The sequence below is a fragment of the Amblyomma maculatum genome, chromosome 11 (assembly GCF_055883805.1).
Source record: "Amblyomma maculatum isolate TAMU_Amacu chromosome 11, ASM5588380v1, whole genome shotgun sequence".
Classification (NCBI taxonomy): domain Eukaryota; kingdom Metazoa; phylum Arthropoda; class Arachnida; order Ixodida; family Ixodidae; genus Amblyomma; species Amblyomma maculatum.
In genome coordinates, this window is record NC_139354.1 from 66066292 (window position 1) to 66080695 (window position 14404).

Consider the following 14404-nt stretch of genomic DNA (forward strand, 5'->3'; position numbering starts at 1 on the left):
TCATAGCTGACATGATCCATATGATATGGACGTGTCCTAGATTTTTAGAACCTGACCGAACAGATGAGTCCTGGGAGGCACTACTTCTCAAGCAGGACGAAAAAGGGCAACGAGAAGTCATCCGTCTTGCCCTGGCCGCTGCTAAGATCCAAGGGATCCAGGTCGACGGCTGAGGGGGAGGACATGGTTGGGACAGAGCTTCGCCTCGGATCCTCACCAGCCTTTTGACGGGTGCAATAAATGTTATTTCTCTCTCTCTCTCTTGCGCATCGGATATCTCGCTCGTGGTGGTCATCCGACGCCGGCACGCCGGCCATCGGCAGTATCTCCCCTACAGAATACATGGCGGGGCGCTGTTTTTGTTTGTTTACGTTTCTGAGAGTTGAGATTGAATTGGATTCTGGGAGTGGATGGGGCTGGCAGTGTTTTTCACATGATGTGAATACCAAGGGTAGGGAGCAGAGAGGTGGAGCGCGAATGTGAGAATGGCGATTTCCCGGAACAGCGTGGAAATGTGAAATTAGCAGTGAAGTTAGAGGGGTAGGCGGGGGGGGAGGGGGGAAGGGGGGGACGTGCTCAGACATTTACTGTAGATACTTCGCTACGTGAATTTTACGTCTTAAAATGTATATAAACCAGACGTCAGCGTATCTGTGTCCTGCAACATTCTGTTCAGAGACCACCATTGTTGCAGATTCGCGCAGACATCTGTAAGCGGAACGGGGAGGAAGAAGGCGAGGTTTGGGGAATGGGGGAGCGAAGAGCACTGAGTGCCATGTAGCCATATTTGATAGCCGGGTAGACATCGTTGGAGTAAAGACAGCTAGATGCGGCCTCGTGACGGCCCTCCTTCTTCTATAACAGGTACAAACTTTGTTAATCATGCGGTTCGCTACAACATAAACTAAAGACCAGTTTTCTCTTAGGTGAAGGTTGAAAAGCAATCAAGCAAACACCGTGGCCAACAAAGATTTCGTTTGTTATGTGGCGCTTAGCGTCTCAAAGCGACTCAGCCTATGAGAGAGACGCCGTAGTGGAGGGCTCCGGAAATTTACACCACCTGGGGATCTTAAACGTGCACTGATATTGCAGAGCAAAGGGGCGCATTGCTTTTCGCCCCATCAAAAAGCGGACCGCCGCGGCCGGGATTCAATCCTGCAACCTTGGGCACAGTAGTCGAGTGCCCAAACCACTACACCACCACGGCGGGGCATGACCAGAGAAGGAATATAGGATGTAAATAGATTGAGCAAATTAAACTTTAACGTCAGTCCTGTTCCAGTTAATCTGAAATAAGAAAAATGATTTTCTCGTTGATGTAAAGTTTTATATAATGAATGCGTTGACCAAGAACCTTGCTTTGTAGAAAGTGTAAAACGCTGCCGAAAAAATTTCAGCGCCACATCTCTAGCATTCTCAATTGTTTTTCCTTTTACGTAGTGCACACGTTACTTTTATTGCTTGTCTTGCTTCATCTCGGCTGCCGTCCCTCTTTTTTCATTAATGTTAGGAGCAGTGTCATTGTGGCTGAGTGGTTAATGCTCTCGGCTGCTGGACCTTAGGACGTCGAATCGGATCCCGCGGCTGAGGTGGCCTCTTTTCGTTGCGGGCGAAACGCAAGGAGCCCATGTGCTGTGCGATGTCAGTGCACTTTAAGGAACCCCAGGTGGTCGAAATTTCCAAAGCCGCAACTACGGCGCCTCGCATAGCCCTAGTGGCTTTAGGACGTTAAGCGCCAAAAACCTTCCAATTACTGGCAAAAAACAAGTGCAATTCAAGTTATACACAGCCAAGTCAAAATACTGGTTGTGCGCTATAATCTGATCATTGGCCAGCCAGTAACACCGGCAAATGCAGCAGCTTAAAACCAGGCCTTCATGGGGTTAAACTTTACCAAAAAATCTGGCGCATCGAAACAGTCGTATTGAGAAATCGAAAGTGAATGACTTTATGCATATGTTTATAAGACCGAATATATATAGGACAAACTCTTCAGCCGATTAGCTAAAGCCGGAAGATGGTGCCTTAACGAAAAGGTGTCACACCCGCGAATATCCGGACAGTGGTTAGGTTACTCATTAAAGATCAGTTTAGTGTCTGTTTTTGATTAAGGAGAGTAATTCGTATACAAATTCTAGGGTATTATCAGACTTCCGGTGGTAATAATTACGCCATCAATATAGCACTATCACAAGCCGAACCAAAAAAATTATGATCCTTTCATAATGCGCTTGTGAGATGATTATGAGATGATCAGATTTAGCGTGGTGCCGAACTTCTTATACTGGATGTACGGCATTAGAATCTCGCGAACCGCGAAATATCACCTTGCCTTATGTACTCTCATGTACAAAGGTCAGCAGCATATATATTTGCAAAAGAAAATAACGCTTGCTTTGGATTAACTGGTGGTTACTTAAAATTTCTTCAGAGAAAATTCATTATTCGACACGCCTTCAATTTTATGTGGCAAAAGTGAGTTTTTCATGGCAGATTGGCAGGAAAAATGACCCCCAATATTTTTATCCTGATGCAAAGAATAGGTACGTTCTTTCTATGTCATAATTATTTAGCATTTGCAGATTTTTTTATTTGTAAGCCTCATGAAGTTACATTTGGACATATTGAAATCGATTTTCCAAGATTTTCTCCATGATGAATAAAAAAGGTCATTTTGTAAATGTTAACTATCCTCCGTATAAGCAACTAGCGGTGTGCATGGGCCGAAATTCTTAGCCCGAGCCCGGTCCCGACTGACACTGTAAAGACCTTTGCCCGGCCCACCCCGACTTGGGGCTGTGACATAAGGCCAGCGCCCAGACATGGCCTGACCTGAGTCCGGATCATGAATCCAGCAACGTCGAAGTCTTCCTCGCTGCTCTAACTTTTGGCTAGGATGACTAACGCGTTCTTAGCAAGAACATGTTTTGCGTACACATCTTGTTTGTTTTTTTTTAAAGCACACAGCTATAACTATGAGCAATGTGTTAATTCTGTGGCCTAGTATTCGATGACCTCATCATCTCGCTCACTATATTTATACCGATATATACTTTTACGTGGCCTGCAAGGCGCATCAAGACTGCATTGACTATGCTGAAAAATCACGAGGCAACTTAAGCACGGCGGATGCTTTGACTATAAGAGTTCTGCCCCTCTTCTGCAAGCCGCACCGGTGGCCTGCATGGTGTAAATGTCGAAGCGGAAAATGAAACATGAAACGTCAGATAACAAAGGAGGGGGAGGGGGGGGGGGGCGTAGGGGACAGGCGGATCAGCGTCGGGTGAGAATTCCATCGGACACTATCGCCTTGGGTGGTTTGCTGAATTCGAAACGCCTAGCGCACAATGGCTATGTTCGCGCGTTTGCAAAAGTTGCGTGTACTCGGGATTGGCGTATATATCTGGCCGGCTCGCCCCGCCCATGGCAAATAGATCCAGGCCCGGGCCCGAACCCGAGCCCAGGCACCCCTCTACAAGCAACTTTGTTGTAAATACAGCAATTATCAGAATACATCCTTACACGGCTAGTGATAGGGCCACCAAAATCATTTATAGAAATGAGGGATAGCAGGGGCCGAAAACTGGACAACAGATAATATTGAAACACTTGACGAGCTCTCACCGTCGAGAACCAGATAGGTATGCTTCAATCCATGTCAACAGATTTGCCGGCATATTGAGGAGGGAAATTTTATGTTACAGAAGAGCTTGAGAGAGGGCATCAAATGACTTCCGAAAGTTTAAAAATAGGCAGTCAATCAGCATACCTCTATTAATCGCATTTGCTATATCGTGAATAAATTCAATTATTTGCGTATCACAAGAGTACCCAGCCCTATATACATGCAGTGTCGGAGCAAAGAAGTTACTCTGTAGGTGATTATATAGGTGAGTGTAAATGACATGCTCAAGCATTTTACATGATACACGTAATAAAATAGGCCTGTAGCTGCTAATTTTCGTTCTATATAATATCACTGCTTTTGTTGAGTAGAATGGCGTTTGCGTTTTTCAGTTCAGAGAGTAAGGCTCCTTGTTCTAGTGACATTTCAAAGAGCAGTGCTATAAAAGGAGAAGCAGATAAATCGCGATTCTTCAGGACAAAATTCGATATCTCATATGGACCACGGGCAGAGCGGAAAGAGAGGATGACACGTTAGGAAAATTATACAGGTTTCTGCTTTGGAAGCCAAACATATTTCGCGAAGCGATCACAGCGCTTACTGATTGTGAGAAAGCGGCACGAAAATGTGCATAAAACTTTCAGCTTTAGCTTTTTGTCGGTGTTGTAGATTACCCTATCGATAACATCCGGAATTGCTGCATTGGTGTTTATCTTGTTTTGGTGTATTTCCACATTTCCTTTAGGTCGGAATTAAGTATGTCCCCTAAACTTGAAAGGTACGTGCTCTGTTCTCTGCACACCTCTTTTGTTATTACCCTCAAGAGCTCTTTCACTTCTGACCGCAACTTTCGATTAGAAAACAAGCAATGCCTTCCAAACAGCCTGCTCTTTTTGTTTATCAGGGTGCGAAGTTCTCTTTTTACATGTGGCTTATCACTACGGCGCTTAGAAGATATGAAAGGCGAAGGAATGAAAGGTCGTGTTAACGATAAAACATTTCTCTCAAGCATTTTCCACAGCCCACTAGTATTTAGGCGTGGAATACGCTAGCGGAAGGGAGAGATAAATGCTTCAAGTTCACTTGACAGCGAAGCGTATTCACCCTTTCTATAAAAGAATTCTCTGCGTAGTCCTGTAGACCTTCGGGTTTTAACTGAACAGGATAGTTTGATTAACGATATCATGGTTGCTGATCCTGGGCCATGCGATAATATATGACACGAGGTGCCTATATCAAGTACATTTGATGGAGAGCAGCGTTTCTGCCTAAGAGAGAGAGAGAGAGAGATAATTGGTTCTCAGGCAGGGAAAGGCGCAGTATCTGTCACACTTGCTATGTGGACACCTGAACCGCGCCGTAAGGGAAGGGAGGAAGGTGGGAGTGAAAGTGGAAAGAGAGAAGGGGAGACCTAGTTGAGGGCTACGGAGTAATTTAGACCATCTGGGGATCTTTAACGTGCGTGAGCATCGCATAGCACACGGACGCCACTTCGTTTCGCCTCCATCGAAACGCAGCCGCCGTGATCGGGTTCGAACCCGGGAACTCCGCACAGTAGTCGGGCGTCGTACCACTGCACCACCCCGGCGGGGCATTCTGCCTAAGCATGCTCACAAATTGAAGCAGGTATGGGCGGTAACCATTTCCTGAAAAACAGTGTAAAGATGCTTTTTGAAATACCGCTTTAATGACAGCCATCCAGTATCCGGCAACTTAAAATCGCCGGCCAAAATTACTCCCGTTTTGTTGTTGGTTCAGCAGCTTTTCGCTCAAATGAAAGATTGGTTGCGGAGAGCTAGAACTGCGTTACATGCGAGAAGTAGCAACTGTTAAGATGATATTTTTTTTTTTACAAAATTTTAAAACTCCCGGGTTCGAACGCGACCGCGGCGGCTGCGTTTCGATGGAGGCGAAACGAAGAGGCGTCGTGTGCTGTGCGATGTCAGCGCACGTTAAAGATCCCCAGGTGGTCGAAATTACTCCGTAGCCCTCCACTACGGCTCCTCTTTCTCTCTTTCCACTTTCATTCCCACCTTCCTCCCTTCCCTTACGGCGCGGTTCGGGTGTCCACAGAGCAAGTGTGACAGTTACTGCGCCTTTCCCTTCCTGTGAACCAATTTAACTTTAACTTAACTGCAGGTTCGGTTTCAACATCTATGGGCAGACACAATATGCTGTCATATTGTTGACAATCCTGAAAAACGGGCACTTTAGGCAATGGAGGATTTTTGTGTTAAAATATGTCAACGCCATATAAGGTGTACTGAAGATTGAATAGCACCATCAAGCATTGACTTTTCATGCTGAGCATTTTGAGACTTTGAACCTCCTTTCTCTCATTTTTTCATGACCCAAGAGCTCTGCATACGAGAAGGACACGCGACGCACATAAACCACGAAGGATAATTTCCTCAAGTGAAGGGACTGTAGTAAATGCGTAATGGTGCCTCATGTCTTTGTCGTTAAGTGGTAACTAGCGATTGTATGCTAATATTTAATTGAAATAGGGATTAGGCGGTAGTGAGATGAAGTTTCGACTTCCTTTTTCCGTCGAGGAGGCTTAGTGGTGCTGCCTGTCGACCGCCACCGGAACTACTTCGAGACCAGGTACACAAGTCCAAAGACAGGTGACACCTTAGGACTCTCGTTTTGAAAGCTGCTTTTTTACTCTGTGCGTCCACGTCTGTTTGTCCGTGCGGAAGCACAACAGTGGAAACGTTGGGAAGCTAACGCGTATTCATCTATGTGCAGCATATCTAACAACGCAGGGCGAGTGTGAAGCCTTATCTCCACGAACTGAAAGCGATGCTGGCTATAAAGACAAAAGCACGGTGAAGACTAGAAAGAAATTACTTTGGGCAGGATAATAACAGGAAAATAAGAATCACAAATAAGCACAAGTCCACTTTCAAGTAATATTGTTCCTGGTGAAAAAGCAAAACATTCTCTTTCTACACGCTGCGGTGGTGCAATGGTTAGGGCACTCGACCTCTGTGCCCAAGGATGCGGGATCGAATCCCAGATGCGGATGCCGTTTTTCGATTGAGGCAAGAAGCAAGGCGGTCGTGTGCTGTGCGATGTCAGTACCCGTAAAAGAACCCCATGTGGTGGAAATTTCATTTGTTCATTACAACGTCTTCCATAGCGTAAGCTGCTTTGAGATGTTAAATCGCACAAACCACCGCACATCTTTACCGCACATCGTTGGATCACATCGTTACGTTGGAGAAATGCACCTCTAGAATGGCCAAATTCATGTACATAAAAGAACGTCAGCATGTGCCGCTAAAGTAGGTACCATAGCTGCAAGCGTGGGAATGATATTGAACATGAGATGATATACTGCCTGTTAATTACTTGCTCAAGAAAGCTTACTTTCGACATAATATGAGGACCTGATGCGAATACGAGCAGAATGGACTCTGGATTACACAGATAGATTTCGCAACAAGCGGGCAGAGTAAAAGTAATGGGCAGAGGGCGAGCAGGCCTCCAGCTAAAAATTTGAGAAAATTGAGTGGCAGCGGCAGTCATGAAGCGCGTACTCTGATGCGTTCTCCGAGGACTTGACATGCTTTAATGCCCTAAATATACTGATGTTACCATAACGTAATGGCTGTAGTTGTCCGTTGTTTGAGACCTCTGCGTAATCTCGGGTGCGACAGTGTTACCTTTCGAATCTCGCCATGCATTCGTCAAATTTTAAGCCGAAAGCCTTCCTTGCCTGATGAGCGCAGTGACAGGACCCTGCAAAGGGAAGGCTGTGTGCTAAATGCGTGAACGGATGTGACGTCGTACCTTATGTGATATCATTCCTAAGAACAAATATCCCTAGGTTTAGAAACGAGTCCTTGGATCCAGGGGTGACTTTTCTAAACTTAGAGAAAACACGTAGATGAAGGGACAGTTTGTCCAGGTAAGGAGCACGCCCTTGGAATGGTATGTAAGCAGATTGCATGGACAGTGGTGTTCCAACGACAGGACCCGTAACTCAGATTCATTATTTCTGAAACGGGGGTCTATGAAACGATTTTCGGAGTCCGCCCTCAAAAACGGAAAAGTCGCGTGATAGCTCTGGCATGGCTAGATGCAGTTGTTCAGGATTAAACGCACGGAGGTTCAAAGCCTACTTTCGCGAAGGAAACACGAGGCGTGTGCGGAAATCAAGAGGGCGCGCTCGAGAGAGGAAAAAAACTCGAAACGTCAAGTGGTACAAAAAAATTCTGCGAATTGCATGATTGAAGTCATACTTTCTAGCAGCGTTATGCGCTGTTAATCATATGTTTTCATGGCACCAAACCTTTTCGCATAATTTGCGTGTCTTCTAGTAATAGCATTCTGGATGCCTTATCGTTCACATGCACGTCTCTAAAACCAGCACTCCACCTTTTCTTGTCATTAAATTCGTTTCTTGCTATCTGCAGGACTCTGGCAGGATGCCTACAATAATGCCATGTTATCGGGCAAGATCCTAGAGCGGCTCAGCAAATTCAATCGACGGCATGACTCTGCCTCATGTTTCTCAGTTTGTGCACTGTTTCCCAGAATAAAAAGGACATTTGTGAAAGCATAATATACATATTTTTCGAGCACTTCAATTATTGACAAAACTGAAATTAAAAAACAAAAACAGCGCTAAAGCAAACTGTGCAAAAAATATCACAAATTACACGCAGCTAACTCGGAGAACATACATAATACCTTAAATTTTATTCAGAGGCACAGAGGGTATACATTAACGTTGTTCTAAACTTGTCCACTGACATTACTGATTTCATATGGTATTTGGCACGTATATACGCGATTTCTATGGCTGAGAAGTCGGGGCTAATGGGCCCTGCATTTTAACCAAGTTATTTTATTTCGAATGCAGTGATAGCGCTACCTATCAATTCACTTGATTAGGATGAGCGAGGTGTTAAACGCCATGCTGCCGACGTAGCACTAGACATTAAAAGTTGGAAAGTTGTACATGCGAACGTTTTCCTTCCTTTTTTTCCCTTTTGCGATCTTTTTTTGCGATCTTGAATAGAGTCAGCATCGTCCGTATAAATCCATTTAACATTGCTAGGGTCTCGAAACAATAACCTAGTAATCTTTTAAGGTGATAGACTTATTCTCACTGAAGGCGGTTCAGAACCTCACGGCTACAGAAATTATACAGTACCAGTACCAATCTGATCAAGCAGACTATGCATGGTACGAGGTTTAAATTTCAGTATTTATATTGGCTACGAGAAGTGCAAAGTAAGCAGGAGGAGGAGGAGGAAAAACATTTATTATATAAACTTCCTCTTCTTCCTGAGTGGAGCCCCCAGTCCAGGGCTCCATGTGCCGCCTCAATCCAGCAGGCCCGCCAGAACAGCTGTCGCTGGTCTTGCGGGTTGTTGCGAATAAAACGGTCTCAGAAAAAATAAATACAAATCAGTCCATAAGCCCATGGGCAACGGCAATCCTCTCGGCCCGCTCGATTAGCCGGCGTTGTTCGGTCAGCTCCGTGCGGGACAAGGCATCTTCCCAAGATGAGAGGGTGGGGTGGGGTACAGGAGGAATGCCGCCGGGTGGCTTTGGGCAGGCCCAAACAGAATGATATAGTTTAGGTTGGTGTTGTTGGCAGGTGGGGCATTTATCTGGGTAGCGGGTGGGGAAGAACAAATGTTTGTGGTACAAATTTGTATACGTGTGAGTCTGCAGTTGTCGCCATGCCACAGCTTCGGTCTTGGTGAGTGTTGGGTGCGGCGGTAGCAGAGTTCTTCTTTGTGTACGGTAATATAGTGTAATGTGGGTGTGAGACTGTATAACTGTGCTGGCGTCCTCTGTGTCTACTTCCCCCTCCGCTTCCGTCGACAGCGCCCGGAAGGTTGCTGCTCGGGCGAGCGCGTGCGCACTCTCGTTGCCAGGAAGGGAGGAGTGACCAGGAGTCCGAACAATTTTAACAATCGGAAAGGTATCATAGTTTATAGGTGAGAGCACGCGTGAAGCCTCAAAAGATAATGTATTCTTCGCGAAGGCGCGACACGCAGCTTGTGAATCTGTGAATATTTTGTATGTCGGACTGGTGGGATGTTTGTAACATGTATCCATGTAGTGTATGAAGGCGAGTGCTACCGCTATGGTAGTCTCCTCAGCCGTCGTGCTCGAGTTCCTGCCACGAACGGAGCCCGTAATCTTAATTGAGCCGTTGGCGTCCGTAACAGCTAGTGCCATAGCGTCTGTGCCCGATGGATATCTCGCCGCGTCGACATATAAAACAGTTTGGACACCTCTGTACTGGCGCAGGAGTGCCTTGAATCTAGCGGTCCTACGACCAGTGTGGAGTGCGGGGTCCATATTCTTTGGGACTGGCGCGACCCTGATCTTAGCGGCCAGTTTGGGCGAGATGGCATGGTACCTCTGTTGCAGCGGTGTTGTCGGCTCCGGGTAGCCTAGTGTACGGAGAACAGTCCGGCCCACTCTAGTGTTTCGAAGGCGCGTGAGTTGGCCATTCCTTTGGGCTTCTATCAGCTCTTCTGCGGTGTTGTGGAGGCCAAGCTAAAGCAGGCGATGCGTCGAGGTGTACGGGGGAAGTCCGAGGGCTGTCTTTACTGCCGATTGTAGAAAGATGTTCAGATGATTGAGTTCAGTTCGATTGAACTTGTGATAAGCGGCGTGAAACGTCATACGGCTGAGTAATAGCGCCTGCACGATTTGCATGGTATCCCTTTCCTTGAGCCCCCCACATCTGTTAGAAATACGGCGGATCAAGTGCGCCACCTGCGCGAATTGCTTCTTCAGCAGCTGTATAGTGTAGGTCGCTCTGCCGTTTCTCTGCAGATACAGGCCCAGTACCCTTAGTCGATCCACTCTAGGGATGGGAATTCCTTCGAGATGCAAGTCGATTTCCCGGTCGACTACTTGGGTCCTCGCTCGTGCACGAATCACAAGCAGTTCTGATTTCCCATCCGCGCATATAAGCCCGCGCTCACTTGCGCACTGCTGTGTCCTCTCAATTGCTTCTTGAAGGCTGTCTTCGATGTGGCCGTCAGAGTCTTTGGTGATCCATGACGTGATGTCGTCAGCATATAGCGCATGATGCAGATCAGGAATTCTCGACAGCAGCGGAGGAAGTCCTGCCATCGCCACGTTGAACAATGTGGGCGACAACATCGAACCCTGTGGGGTGCCGCGACCAGTGAGACGTATCGGTTCAGAGCGTACGTCTCCGATACCCAGGGTAGCAGTTCGATCCATGAGGAAAGCCCTAACGTAATCATAAGTTCGTTGACCACAATGTGAACTCGCTAGGCCCTCCAAGATGGCATCGTGCGACACGTTGTCAAAGGCCCCCTTCAGGTCTAAGGCCAGGACAGCACGGGCCTGGGTCCTGCCGGGATGATCTATCACTTCCTCTTTAAGCTGAAGGTGAACATCCTGAGTAGAGAGATGCGGCCGGAACCCGAACATGGTGTCAGGGAAGAAGATGTTGGTTTCCAAGTGTGGGTGCAGCTGCCGGAGCACTACATGCTCCATCAGTTTCCCAACACACGACGTCAAGGATATGGGTCGAAGATTCTGAAGGGCGAGCTGCTTGCCTGGTTTCGGAATTAAATTTATGTCGGTATGACGCCATTCTTGCGGGAGTGTACCGGTCTTCCATACGTCATTATAATAACTGGTCAAGGCAGTTATTGATTCGTTGTCAAGGTTCTGGAGCATCTTATATGTAATACCGTCCGCCCCAGAGGCAGTGCTCCTTCTCAGGCTCGCGAGTACTGCTCGAACCTCTGATTCCGTGATGTCCTCATCCAGGGGTGAATACTCATTTTGATGAGGGTAGTCTCTATATTGCGGTCTGGGACCCATCAGTATATAGCGCGCCTCCAGGGCATGCAGCAGTGCAGTGCTATCTTTCGCTTCCTTATGGAGGAGTTTGGCAAACGCTTTAGAGGTTTCCTCTCTGGTCTTGGATGGGTCGAGAAGGCCTCGGAGGAGTGACCACGTTTTGGCCGTTCCGAGTGTTCCCTGCAGCCTTGTGCAGAGCCTGTGCCAGGTGGAACTCGTGAGCTCTTCCGCATAGCGCTCTGCCGCAATTGTAAGTTCCGCTATACGTTTTCGTAGCTTGCGATTGTGTCCTGCTTCCGCCATCTTCGGACAAGTCCTCTTCGAGCTTCCCACAGATGGAGGAGGTGCGGGTCGATCTCAGGTGCCTTTTCGGTGGCCTTCACTACGGAGGTGGCGTTCTTTAAATCCATCTGAAGCTGTCTCACCCATTCAGCCAAAGGGAGTCGCTCGCCTTCTTTCAAAGCAAGTCATTGTTTTCGGAAGGCGTCCCAGTCCGTGGGGCGCAGCTTACGACCAGACACGCGGCCCACTCGCACTTGCATCGCCGTTTCAAGGATAAAATGGTCACTGCCCAGAGACTCTTCTAGGTTGGTCCACGAGCACGGATGTTGCGTGCGAACTAGTGTCAGGTCCGGGCTAGTGTCCCGGTTCACGCTGTTGCCCATACGGGTGGCATGGTCGGTTTCAGTCAGAAGAGTCAGTTGGGTGCGGGCAATAGCTAGGGCCAACTTACGGCCCTTGGGAGTTTCGGTTTTGTAGCCCCACGAAGGATGGGACGCGTTGAAATCACCCATAATTAGTAAAGAGTTCTCACGTGGCTTCACAATCTTGAGGGCGTCATGAAGAGTTCTTCAAATACGTCCCCCTTGCCCTTTTTGGGAGGACTGTAAACATTCAACACAAATACACTGCAATGGCCTCTTTCTCTAGGCAGGAGCTCGAGCAAAATGTGTGAAATGTGTGAGTGTTGTGTCATTGAGCAATCAATCGCGGTTATATCATTGTTAACCAAAATGGCTACGCGTGGTGTTTCGTAGGGATCCAATATTTGTTGCGTGAATGTTGAATATCCTGTGAGTGTTGGTGCGCAGTTCGTTTCTTGGAGGGCGATAACATCTGGTTTGCGTCCGCGAGGCTCTACGAGTTGCTGCAGACCTGCCTTTTTCTGACGAAAGCCTCTGGAATTCCACTGCCATGCAACCATGGTAGAAGCCGGCGGTGCACTTTTTGACTTTCGTTTGTGCTTTAGGTGTCCCGCCATAATTAGTTCGGGCGCGAACGCGGGCTACCTTATCCTTTAAAACTGAGCACGTTCCGTGGCCAGCAGGATGGTTCGAAATTTGCCCGGCTTCACGGCATGCGGCGCAACAAACAGCGGAGTCCCGCACACGTACACTGCAAGATGTGATGCGGTGAGGTCCAGCACAGCGTGTGCAGACAGCTTTTGAGAGGTCGTCCGCATGCGGGCAGCGGCTCAGCCCATGACCATACTCTGAGCAGTGCGTGCAAAGGGGAACGTGCAAATCCTCAAAGACTGCGATTGACGTCCAGCCTACAATGACACTTCTGGCTGTCATCAGACGGCGAAACGCAGCCGGGTCCACTTCAATAATATGTGCATAAGTTCCGCCTCTTTCTTTATACGAAACACGCACCATACAAGTGGCAGGGTTTAGCTGCAGTGGTGGGTTCCGGCGGTTTAGGGCAGCAATCAGGTCGTCCGTGCCAACGCCCGCGTCCACTCCGGCAAGTTTAACATGAGGATTTCTCTGCTGCGGCACTCGAACAGCTATCGAAGTGCGGGTCACCTCAGTACGGTTGATCGCCTCCTTAATGCGTTCGAGGTCTGAGCGATCTTTGGGAACGACTGTGACTCCGCGCCGAGTGCGTCGCAGAGTGACGGCTCCGATGCCTTCAGCCTCAGGATCGATGTTAGCCTTGAGCACGGTGTCCACATCACGGCCTGCAGAGTCGGAGAGCTGGATGGGGGACAAAAACATGACGTGATCAGGACTGGGGATCACAGAGGACAAGGTGTCAAAAGAGTCAATAGGACCAGCAGACGGAGTTACAGGGACGCAGCTGGCGGCATCCGAAGTGTCCTGAGTAGGCTGCTCGCGCACCATGGACGCAAAGGATCGAGGAGCCGCTGTTCTACTTCGGAGCGCCCGAAAATCTTCCACAGCCTCCGTGAGCCGCACTCGTTGCTCCGCAACCAATGATTTGAGGGCCTCAACTTCGCGGTCTCTTTCGCGTAAACTGCCGAAAAGGACATCTGAACGTCCACGCTCGCCAACTGCAACAGCGAAGAACCTTGATGATTCTCGGTATAGCTCGCTGACGGCCGTGATAAGCTCTGCACGAGCAGTGGCCTGTACTTTGTGCAGTGGGTTCAGGATCGTTGCCATTATACCCTCGTGGAGGGCCATGGCCTTCGCAGAACTGCCGAGTTGAATACGGTCCGGCAGAACAGACGCCGAGTCCGGAGAAGACTGATGTGTGTTGCCGGCAAGTGCACCATCCGATAGAGCCCGCAGCTCAGAGTTCAGGGAAGAATGAGCGTCGTGATGATGCGCCTGCAGTTGTCCAGGTGGTAGAGGTCCGTCCCGAGAGCCAGAGCTCCCCGCCAGGGCTAGGCCAGCAGAGGCGTCTGCAGGGCTTGGTGACCGGCCATGGATTTCGTTCGAGGCGGCCATGCTAGGCCTCGCTGGTAAGAGGCCCTGTGGCCTGCGGCCACCGGGGACGACCTGCTCTTCAACGAAGCTAGGGCCGTGCCAGGGTGAGCCCTACAAAAGGTCCTTGTTCATCGAGAAAAGCCGCTCAAGGCGAATAATAAGTGAAACACAGCGAATAAATCCAGTCACTGCAGGAACAGACAGCGGGCTACCTGCTTCTTCTTCCCTCAGCAGAGTCATCTCAAGCAGTTCAAAACAAGAACATAAATTTCGAATAGCAAGT

At 48.4% G+C, this 14404-nt stretch overlaps 1 long non-coding RNA gene across 1 annotated transcript in view; it reads left to right on the forward strand.

Moving 5' to 3' along the window:
- The window catches only part of LOC146174011 (uncharacterized), a 46563-nt gene extending 38376 nt beyond the window's left edge, over window positions 1-8187 (forward strand). The window contains exons 3-4 of the long non-coding RNA XR_014702054.1: window positions 4371-4403; window positions 8050-8187. This is a non-coding gene — a long non-coding RNA (uncharacterized LOC146174011). The remainder of the gene's footprint in view (window positions 1-4370; window positions 4404-8049) is intronic.
- Window positions 8188-14404: the final 6217 nt, after the last annotated feature.